Source organism: Gossypium arboreum, chromosome 13 (assembly GCF_025698485.1).
Source record: "Gossypium arboreum isolate Shixiya-1 chromosome 13, ASM2569848v2, whole genome shotgun sequence".
NCBI classification, from domain to species: Eukaryota; Viridiplantae; Streptophyta; class Magnoliopsida; order Malvales; family Malvaceae; genus Gossypium; species Gossypium arboreum.
The window spans coordinates 114,092,215-114,103,109 of record NC_069082.1 but is presented as its reverse complement, the minus strand read 5'-3'; the positions used below and the strand labels follow the sequence as shown (position 1 = coordinate 114,103,109).

The 10,895-nt window shown below is 36.0% G+C and overlaps 1 non-coding gene across 1 annotated transcript; it reads left to right on the top strand.

Moving 5' to 3' along the window:
- Window positions 1-6,164: 6,164 nt before the first annotated feature.
- On the top strand, window positions 6,165-6,271 carry LOC128287452 (small nucleolar RNA R71). The gene has a single exon (XR_008278152.1). It is a non-coding gene; the product is annotated as a small nucleolar RNA R71 (small nucleolar RNA).
- Window positions 6,272-10,895: the final 4,624 nt, after the last annotated feature.

Here is a 10,895-nt window from a genome sequence, read left to right as displayed (position 1 = left end):
ACTTCTCTCCCTATCTTATGTTTATACTCTAATATCTATCTTTCTACATTGAGGGCAATATACATCTTAAGTGTGGAGGGTATTTATTTTATTATCAGAAAAATCCCTGAATAATCATCTTGTTCTCTTGAAAAACTCTCATATCATATTTAGGATAAATTTTAATTGATTTATGATTTTGATTGATATATCTTGAATTAAAACATAGGGATTTATGCATTGATTATTTAAACTTTAAGACATTAGAGAATCAAGCATGATAAGTTGATTTTTAAGAAATTAAATTATAGGTTGTTTCCCCAAGTCTAGGTATTACTTTGAATTAGAATTCACGAGTCTAAACATTAAAAAACCATAATTTTTATAGGGTTAAAATTAAAGGGTAAAATTAAGGGTAAAATAAAAAAATAATAGTTAAGGCTTAAAGGGGTTCACTAGGGGTCAATTATGTGGGTAGGCTTTTTACGGGGTAAATGGGTTAGAACCTAAGTGCCTTTATCATTTTAGTATATCAAATCAAAGGTGTGGTATCGACATGTATAATCGATGCAAGTTCTAGAATAGCAAATCAATGTTGACATACTCATAAAAACAATCAGTAAGCAAGAAAGATATATGCTCTAAAAGGCTCAAAATCTCACGAAATTTATGGGTATTTGATGTCAATCATGTAAATTCAAAACTTCAAGATCATACCTCGATTCAGGGAAACAACCTAGAAATTTTAATTCTCAAAAGTCAACTTATCATGCTTGATCCTCTTATGTCTTAAAGTTTAAACAATCAATACACAGTTACCTATGATTTAATTCAAAACATATCAATCAAAATCATAAGTCAATCAAGATTCTTTCTAATAGTAATATGAGGGAATTATTTGATAACAAGATAAAAATTCAGGTCTTTTTCTGATAATCACATAAATAACCTCCCCACACTTAAAATGTACATTGTCCTCAATGGATAGAAATAGATAATAGCAATATAAGCATAATATCATAAGAGAGGGAGAGAAGCGAAACTACCCTAAATTTGGATGTAATCCTTGAAAGAATGAAAACAGGCTTAGAGGCATTGAAAGTGATGTGTATGTGACATGTAGATAGAGGTAAAGGTGGTGGTAGAGGTTGGGTTCCACAATCACAGTGCCCAGCAAAGAGATTATCGTGGTGGTCGGTGTCGTGGCGGCTATGGTCATGGTTGAGCAGGATATGACAGTCGTGGAGGATTGTTTGTTTATTCCTTAGTAGTACCCATCGACTGAACCTTTTGAAACATCGATGACATCAATAATATTTAAGGGATTCATATGTATAGGGTTGTTATGGTTAATAATAATAAAATAACTAGATAAAAGAAAATTCAAATTATACTAATAGAAGTTTTGAAAGGAAACGATAACGAAAGAGTAAAAGAAACGTAAAAATAAATATAAAATAAAAAGAAAAACAATTTGAAGATTAAATGGACTTAAAAGCCTCGTTGACATCTGGATCGTGAGGTATTGGTGCTAGAAGTGATATGTGAAAATGTTGGCAAACTTTTTGTAGCGTCACCTCGATGCTGTTGAATCGCTGAGTGCAGTATTGCTCAAAGCGATGAAGGTGGTCAGAAACCTCAGATAATGAAGCAGCCGCATGAACTGGTCGGTGACTCTATGGTGGCTATGAAGGTGGGTCCTCTTGAAATGCAGAGATATCATCAGGAATATCCTCGGCGTCATCCTCATCTATAGCTCGTACAAGTCGGTACTGAGGAGGGTCGAACCCATAATGACGCTTAATCATTCACATATGGAGCATACTCTGGATGCCCTGTAGGGACATCTGGCTAATGAAAGTGAGCGATAAAGACTGCGCCACTGTATTCAGGAGCCCAATATATCGTGCTAGACGAGTCACATATGGGTTGCCTCATGCTCCACAGAAAGTATACGTCGTGAGTGTTGATGACGCCAGTGCTCTCTCGCCTCCCGTTAATATATGTGCCAAAAGGGCATGGAGATAGCGTAGAGCTGGAGCTAGAGCCGATGCCTTTGAACGGCTAGGATCATAAATTCTTGTAATAGGCCGGAGGTCTACCCAACACGATGAAGGTGAACGATATATGTAGCGGTAGAGGTGAGGGAAATGGTCGGCCTCCATAAACTCGTCGGTACAGAGTCCCAAGGCAGCTCCAAATTCGGGAACACTCAACTGACGTACTAGACCGCCAAGGTGAAATTAAATTGTTTCTGGGTCATCGTACTCCGCCATCACTGTCTATAACTAGAAAGTCAAGCTGAGTTCCAAGGTGAATTCCAAATATGTCAGCTCGATGATATCAAAGAATCGGTCCCATGGAGCGGTGGCTAGAAGAGTCCGAACCAAATCAGCTAGATGGACATGCTCTAGTGCGGTCCAATAGATGCAATGGCCCACACCTAGGGGTCGGGCACGTAGAATCTGAAATAATTCCTCTTGGGACCCTAGTGGAAATTAAAGGAATGAATGTCGTATCTCAGTAGTAGGACCCAATGAGGATGCCGCTCTTTTTCGCTTCTTAGAGGTGGGGACGAAAGTTTTCTTGCCTCTAGTGTTTGTTATAGTGTGCCTACAATAAAGAGAGTAAATGAATCAAATTGAACGCATCAACACAATAGGCCAGTCCATTAACTTGATTTGGCTCAACGACTTGGACAAATTAAAGATATTAAACAATATGCCATTACCCAACATAAACCTAATAAGCTAAATTAAAACTAATAATGATCATGAATAAGTAAATAAAAATTGAAGAAATATGAGAATAAAAATAGAATAATTATGTAGAAAACCACCAAAAGAAGAATATCATCAAACCAAATCAATAATCAGCAGGTCCAGATGCAATAAACATTTAGATGTGAAGCAAGTAAAGCAATGAAATCAAATAATAAACATAATATAACAAGAAATGATAAAGAGATAAATAGTATTAATAATAACAATGATAACTATAATAAAAGTAAATAATAATAATGAAGAAAGGATGGGTGAGGAAAATGTGACCGATGGTGGTGGTTACCGGTCGACACAGGTCAGAGGTGGTATGGGCTGACGGTGGTGAGCAGGGGAAGGCACGAGCGTCGGAGTGTTACGGTGGTTATTGTGAAGGGAGAAAGAAAAATGAGTGGGAAGGGGAAAGGAGGAAGAAGAAGGAATAAATGAAAGGGGAGTAGAGGGGGAAAGAGGGGAAAAAGAAAAAATAGAGGGAGAGAGGGTGGCTGGTTGGGGGAGATGATGAATAGTGAATAAGAAAGGAAAAAAATAAAAAATTAGGGTTAATGGGGGATTAAATTGGGGGCCACGGTCGTGTAAGCCCCATTTTGGGCCACACGACCGTGGCACACACCCGTGTGGTGCGTTTCTGGCCCGTGTTTTTCTTGAAATCGTAGTCAATGTCCCACACAGTTTGTTGGCCACACCGGTGTGCCCAGGCCGTGTGGTGCGCACGGCCGTGCAACTTCTCCATGCCCGTGTTAAGTTCTCCACACCCGTGCTCATGACTTATGCTTATGGGTTGATGTTTTAAGTCAATATCGCACACAGCCTTCGAACACACCCGTATGACCCACACGGCCACATCGCACGGCCATGTAGTGCTCCATTTTGTTTCTTCCATGCCTGTGTTCAGTCCAACACGCCCGTTTCAATTAATCAAGATTGCGCACGGTCTTTTCGCACAGCCATGGCCTACGCCCGTATTCTATTCTGACTTCGTTTATCATTTTAATTTTTGGGCAAGTTCTCACACAACCTCAAGCACGCCCGTCCCTCGGCCACCTTGTACGGCCGTGGTGATTTATCGTAGGCCATGTCTCTGCTGATCTTTTTGGAAATTAAGGTGCAGTTTTACCACGGTCTGGGACACGCCCGTGTCCCTTAACCATGTGGTGCACACGGCTGTGTCGCACAGCCGTGGCTATTTATCGCAGCTCGTGTGTCATCTTATCTTGGGAAAAATATTTGTCTTGTTTTAGCACGGCCAAGGCCACGCTCGTGTCTACTGCCCATGGGGAGCCCACGGCCCAAAGCACACTCGTGTGCTAGAACGTGTGTGCCCAAAATACCTGCAGTCAGATTATAATGCAAAAAGGAAAAACAACTAAGCTATTTAGTGGGCTCGGGTTAAGAAGCACTTATTTATAGTCTAAGCTCGACTCACATCATATTTGCACGGTTATGGTGGTTCGAGGAGTTGAGGCCCCTCTTTCTTATTATCAATTCTATTATCCACATACAGTTTAAGTTGAGTAATGTTTACCTTGAAAGTGTCGAATTTAGAATAATGTACCTCAACTGTGTTGTATGGGAAAACATTAAGTACCGTAAAAGGAGTCATTCCGTTTGTATTGAACTCCGAAGTAGCAATTCTAGGGTCCTTTTCATCTAACAATACTTTGTCCCCGACCTTAAATTGCTTTATTTCATCCCGACGCTCATCATAGCATCGCTTTGATTCATCGTGTGCTTTTGGTTTCTCTTTGACTTGTATTCGCCATTCGTCTAGTTCATCGATCTGAAGCCTTTGTTCTTCGTGAGTCGCTCTGTTTTTGTGCCATGGATTAGAATGAGGCTCCATCACGTTCTTTCCAAAGGACTCCTGAAAAGAAGGTTGAGTTACAACGTTACTCAAATTAACAGAACTTAAACAATCATCTCGATTACTATCCTCATCTTCTACACGAAGTATCAATTCACCTACGCCAACGTCAATAATAGTTCTAGCAGTTGCTAAAAAGGGCCTTCATAAAATTAGAGGTACATCACTATCCTCATCCATGTCTAGAACAACAAAGTCAACTGAGAATATTAATTTATCAATTTTAACAAGCACGTCTTCAATAATACCCCTAGGAATTCTAATTGTTTTATCTGCCAATTGAATGCTCATCCTAATTTGTTTGAGTTTCCCAAGACCTAGTTGTTTAAACATTTTATAGGGCATGACATTAATATTTGCTCCTAAATCAGCCAATGCATTCTTAATAATTAAACTGCCAATTAAACAAGGAATAGTAAAACTCCCTGGATCTTTCAGTTTGTTGGGTAGCCTATTTTGTAATATGGCTGAGCAAAGTGTGTTTAATTCCACGTGCGACGCATCATCTAACTTTTTTTTATTAGTCAAGAGCTCATTTAAAAATTTTATTGTGTTTGCCATCTGCGAAAGAGCTTCAATAAACGGTAAGTTAATATGTAATTTTTTTAATAATTTAAAGAATTAACTGAATTGTTTGTCTGTGTGGTCTTTCCTTGTCGCATTGAGGTATGGCACACGAGGTTTATACTCTTTGCTTACCAATTTCTGCTTACTGTGGTTCACCTCATCCTTACCGTTACTTACCATAAGTCCTTACTTCAGTTCTGGTTCAGGTTCAACTAACCCTTCTTCATCTCGTATAGTAATCGCATGAAGTTGTTCCCTTGGGTTAGTTTCAGTGTTACTTGGTAGGCTACCTTGCGGTCCTTCAGAAATCAACTTAACAAGCTGTCCTATTTGAGCTTCGAGCCTTTGGATCGACACTTGTTGATTCTTAAGTGTTGTTTTGGTATTCTAAAAACGAGTTTCTGACATCGAGATAAATTTTGTAAGAATCTCTTCAAGGTTCGGTTTCTTATCTTGTTAGTAAGGTGGTTGTTGAAAACTTGGAGGATGTTGTGGTCTTTGATTTCCTTGACCACCCCACGAAAAATTTGGTGGTTCCTCCAACCTGCATTGTAAGTGTTACTATAAGGATTATTTTGAGGTCGAGGGTTATTACCCATATAGTTCAATTGCTCGTTCTCTATGTTGGGGCCATAGAGTGGATATTCTGAATTGTTTAATCTATCTCCACTTGCATCGCACTGTATTACTGGATACACTTGTGTAGAACCAAGTAAACCATCAATTTTTCTATTCAAAAGTTCTCTTGATTGGAAAGCATAGCAACTGAATAGACGTTAAAAACGCTGGCTGCTTTTATCAACTTTGTCCTCATGACTTACCACTGATAATTATTCAGTGATATCTCTTCTATGAACTCATAAGCCTCTTCAGGTGTTTTGTTATTGATAGTTCCATCAGCAGCTGCATCGATCATTTGTCTAGTCGAGGGATTTAACCCGTTGTGGAAAGTCTGAACCTACAATCATAGAGGTAACCCATGGTGAAGGCACTTTCTCAACAAGTCTTTGTATATCTCCCATACGTCATAAAGAGTTTCTAAATCCATCTGCACAAAAGAAGAGATATCATTCCTTAATTTAGTTGTTTTAGCCGGCGAAAAATATTTAAGTAAAAGTTTTTCGGTCATTTGTTCCCAAGTGATGATTGACCCTCGTGGTAACGAGTTCAACCATTGTTTAGCCTTATTCCTTAATAAAAAGGGAAATAACCGAAGGTGAATGGCATCGTCAGAAATGCCATTAATCTTAAAAGTGTCGTAGAATTTCAGGAAATTTGCTAAATGAGTGTTTGGATCCTCATCTTGCAAACCATCAAACTGAACAAACTGTTGTATCATTTGAATCGTGTAAGGTTTCAGTTCAAAATTATTTGCAGCAACAGCAGGCCTAACTATACTCGATTTAGTTCCTGTTAAATTAGGTTTAGCATAATCATACATAGTACGAGGAGCAGGATTCTGATCTACTGGATTTGCAGCAACCACAGGAGGTAACGGATTATTCTAATTGTCAGTCATCTCCTCCGTTGTGGTATGAATATCGCCCTCTTGCCCTTCCTCTATGTATTGTAGGCTTCGCCTTATTTCTCTTCGGTTTCTGTAAGTTGTGCTTTTGATCTCACTGTCGAAAAGTAGAGGTCCTGATGGGTTTATTCTAGTCATAAACTATAAAAACCTGCCAGGAGTAAATAAAAGAAAATTTATAAATTTAAGCAAAATTAAAAATAAAATAAAATTGCAATAAAAATAAAATAAACAAATGGCTAAAATAATAAAAATTAAGCATTCCTAATATCTTAGTCCCCAGTAATGGCGCCAAAAACTTGATGGTCGTGAAACTAACTAAAAATTTGACTTAAGGCAAGCGCACCTATCGAACAGTAGTATAGTTATGGTGAGACCGGAAATATCGTATCTATGAGGACTAAAAGTACTAGTAACTACTATCTTTTTATTATCTAGCCTAAAAATTAAGAGAATGTTTTATTTAAAACTAATTATCTAATTAACTAAGATTACGACAGAGATTAAAGTTGGAGAATACTTTTTGGAAAACCGATGGAGAAGACAACACCCAAGGAAGAATCCACCCAGACTTCACTTATTACCTTTAAGTTAGACGATTTATTCACTTGACTTAATCCGTAGAAATCCCTGATCTATGTTAATATCTCTCTCGAGACTAAAAACAACTGACTCTAGGTTGATTAATTGAAATCTTTTTTCAATTAAAACCCCGATTGTCGCATTAACTCAATCTATGGATTCCCTTATTAGATTTGACTCTAATCCGGCAGATTTATGTCGTCCTATCTCTAGGATTGCATGCAACTCCGCTTAATTATGAATGATCTACTCTTAAACAGGGACTTTTGCTCCACTAAATAAGCATATCAAAAACCTGAATTAATATCTTGGAATATTAAAGCAATAGTTAAATTCACAATTAAGAATAAGAACAAATATTTATCATATAACTCAAATAATATTAAGATCCGTCTTAGGTTTTATCTACCTTAGGTATTTAGAGAGTTTAGTTAATAATAATAATGGAAAACATCTCAAAGTTTGGAAAACAAAAAAACATAAAGAAACCCAAAGACTTCTAGGAAATTGGATGAAGATCTTCAATCTTGATGTAGATCCAACCTCTGAGGTGATTTCGATGGTTGTCCTTGAGTATTTTTTGCCTTCAACTCTCCGTTCCCTCCCTAATCCTCTTCTAGGGTGTTTATATAGAATTTTGAATGCCCAAAATTAGCCTTTTTTTCTGAGTAGAACTAGACTTGAGCTTGACAGGGACACAGTGTGCCATGCCCATATCAAGGTGCTCAGGCTGTATACAATTCTGACTTGGATTAATGTCGACACGACCACGACACACGGGCGTATGATCTACCAATGTGTCATACACGGGCATGTAGATCACTCGTGTGGAAGTGCCTAGGCCGTGTGAAACACTAATTTAGGCCTAATTTGTCCATTTTTTTGTCCGTTTCTCGCTCTTTTAGCTATCTTAAGCTTTCCTGAGTATAAAACATGAAATTAAAGGATTAAGAGCATCAAATTCAATGAAATCAAGGAAAAATCATCCATAAATATGCCAAGCATGGGATAAAATATGTATATATTATGGTTTATCAAAAATATATAATGTGTTTCATGTATCGATGTTACAGAAGTATCGATCAGACCCTTCACACGTGATTTCACCTATTGATGTTGAAATTCAGCCAGATATGTCATACAGTGAAAAACCGATCAGAATTTTAGCTCGAGAAGTTAAAGAGTTAAGGAATAAACGTATATCTTTAATTAAGGTTCTTTAGCAACGTCATGGAATCGAGGAAGCTACCTGGGAACCAAAAGAAGCTGTGAAAGTGCAATACCCGAACTTATTTTCTAGTAAGATTTTCGGGGGTTAAAATTCCTTTAGGAGGAAGAGTTGTAACAACTAATTTTTAGTGTTGTTGAAACAGTGGTTTTAGGACCACAATTTCAAAGAGTGAATTGTTATTTTAATATTTATTTAATGTCTACAAAATTATATTAAGTTCATATTAAAGTTTCGTTAAGAAATTTTGATGTTTAAATGGTTAATTAGGTAAAAAAGACTAAATCGAAAAATGTGTAAAAGTTGAATTCTATTAGTTAATAGGGCTAAATGAATATGGAAAGGAAAACTAATGGAAATATGGTAAATATACCATATTTAAATTTAGTGGATGTTTATGGAAAGGTAATATGATAATTTAAATGAATCATTAAGGTTAAAATAGTAATATGGTAAATAAAATGAAAACTAAGTAAATAAAAGATAAAAGAAAGATGACATCTTCTCTATCTATGTTTCAAAACCTAAATAGCCATTAAAGGAGGAGGAGAATTCGGCTAAGGCTTATTTCATACGCATGGTATGTAATTTGTGCCCGTTTTTAATGATTTTTATGTTTTGTGATCGTATTAACTTAATCTAGCTAGCCCGGGGGTTAATTTTTAAAACTGTTAAAGGCTAAGGGACTTGCCATTGATACTTTTGAATGTGTTTTGAAGTTATTTGGTAGATTATTAATCTTGGTTGTAAAATAAACATGTTTTGTTAAGTGATTTTTGATGAAATTGTATTTAGGGATTAAATTATTAAAAGTGTAAATCCATGGATTTTATTATGAATTGTTGTTAATTATGGGTTGTTTCAAGGTCCCTTGTAGCTTTGGTTAATATAGATTTAGGTTAAAATGGTTAAATTTCAAGTTATGAGCTTAAGGACTAAATTGTAAAAAATTAAAATGTTAAGGATAATTTGTAATGTTACATAAACATGAATTATGGATTAAATTGAATATTAAAAATACTTAATTTTATTTAGATCAAGATAAACCACAATCAAACTTAAATCGAGGAAAGGCTAAAGCTTCGGATCAGTGTTCGATTCGACTTCTACGATCAAAGTTATTGAGGTAAGTTCGTATGAATTATGATCATATTTATGTTAGTTAAATTGATTAATTGATATGTTGTTTTAATAAAAAGTATTTGAAATCGTATATGTATCGATGTATGAATAATTATCAGATGACGAGTCCCATTTGAACCTTAAGAATTCTTAGGATATGAATGACATGTCATTAGAGATTTCATGTTTTGGGTGCTAGTCTTGAATGTCCTATCGATGGTTGAGGTCCTGCATTTGTTACGAATTCTTCACAACTCGTATAAGCAGCATCGTGTAGCTTACATTTTGACCCACAACTCATGTGAGTAGGCCCATTTCACAGCTCGTGTGAGCATTATTGAAAAAGAAAGGTTATGGTTATATAGAAAGGCATACTATGTGTGTAAGTATTCCTAAGTATCCAATGCAATTCTAAATGGTTCAACGGGTAAGAAAAGGAATGGCATGGTAAGTACACAATGTGATATTAATTCATAATCTATGAAAATGCAATTGTAATATATGATGTGCATATGGAAATCTACTTATGTTATGGTTGAGTTCATATTTATCATGAATGAGCTTACTAACTTGTGGATTGATGATGTTTGTATAGGCTTTTACTAAGCTTATGGTCTTTGTAATGACATTATGTTATTTCTATAAATTGTGTTAATGAAATGGTAAGTTTTTTTTAATTTTATACAAGCTTACTAAGCACTTGTTGCTTACGTAGTTACTTTCCTTTGTTTTATAGATTATCGGAAGCGCGATAGGTTGGAAGCTCATTGGAGACCTATCACACTATCCAGCAGTCATTTGAGTAGTTTTTTAGTATATTTGGCCAAGGTTAATAATGGCATGTATAGGATATTTGTAATGATATTTCTTGAATGTGTAATTGATGTTTTGGCATGTTTATACTTTTGAAGTTATGTTTGGTTTGATGAACTTTAATGCCTTGCCAAGTTATGTCATTTTAGTTACTTTTAAGTGCTTGTACATAAGACCCTTCTGGTATGTTTTTGATGGCATATGGCATGTAAATGGTCATTTGATATGTCTTTTGATAGATAAATGAACTAGGTTTTATGCTTAAGGTATGGTTATATTGACTTGATTTGGTTGTTAATGTTCTGGTATAATTGTTATGCCTTTGAATGGCATATTGGTTAGATGATTTTGGATGTTTATAATGGTATGTTAGGTATATGTGAATGATATTTTAAATCCCTTGAATGTATGCTCAAATGATATGGATGACTACGT